The sequence below is a fragment of the Molothrus aeneus genome, chromosome 21 (genome assembly GCF_037042795.1).
Source record: "Molothrus aeneus isolate 106 chromosome 21, BPBGC_Maene_1.0, whole genome shotgun sequence".
NCBI classification, from domain to species: Eukaryota; Metazoa; Chordata; class Aves; order Passeriformes; family Icteridae; genus Molothrus; species Molothrus aeneus.
The window spans coordinates 312,901-313,886 of NC_089666.1; positions in this window are offsets into that span (position 1 = coordinate 312,901).

A 986-nucleotide genomic window follows, 5' to 3' on the forward strand; every position below is an offset into this window, starting at 1 on the left:
CCTGAGGGTAGTTATTTCCTTTGCCTTTCTTCTGAGTGTGAAGGACTTGTAAATATGGCTTTTATCCCTTGTGAGCCCCCCCTTTCCTCCTTGTGAGCTAGCTTTTCCTTAATGTTTAATCCTTGTCAGTCTGCTTCTGGCCTCAGTCCTGTCAAAATCGCTCTAATCTTTAATGCAGCATCTTTCCTGTCAGACCCCATGAAGAAGAGGGTTCGGTAGTTCTTAAACAAAGAAATACTCAGTGTGCATGCTCCCAAATATTAAAAGCTGGCTTTTGGGGCTTATTGGGTTCCTGAATCTCTTCTGTCAAGAAATTTCCTGTTGTTCCCTGCTCATGGGCAGATAGCAGAAGGCCTAAAGGGACAAATGATGTCATACCTATCCCAAAACTGCACACACTTCATCTCACCTTTTTGTTCATGCTTGAGAAGAATAGCAAAGTCTTAACACTGTTGATAATAACTTGTATTTATTATTAAATCACGTTAGAAAGAACCTCACTTTTCTTTTAAGAAGCTGATTTTTGGATACTCTAATCCTGAATCTTAGTGTAAAATGTGTGGTTTTTCATTTTTCATAGTGATTAGTGCTGCTGTTCAACTTTGCAATTCAGTTTTAATTGCTGCCTTCCATGGGGAGATTTGGCTGGAACTCTGGGCTTCCTGGAGAAAGTTATGCTGGTATGTGTTGGTGGCCGTTCTTACAGCTTCTTCACCTTGTAACAGCTAATCCTAATTCCTATGTCTAAAGCCAGCAGCAAAACCAAGGGATTGCCTGCAGGAAACTGCCTTTGGAGTGGAGGGAGAACACTTATGACTTCTTCAGGGTTACCCTGTCAAGCCTTTTCTGTCTTGGATATGTTCTTAAGTGGTCCCTCTGCATACATCTTCATGGCAGTGATCTGTGCCAGTCCTTTTGGCCAAGCAATAAAGTCTGTTCTGTTGAATCAAGGCCACAAGGTTAAACTTGGCTCTGGAGGGAATCCA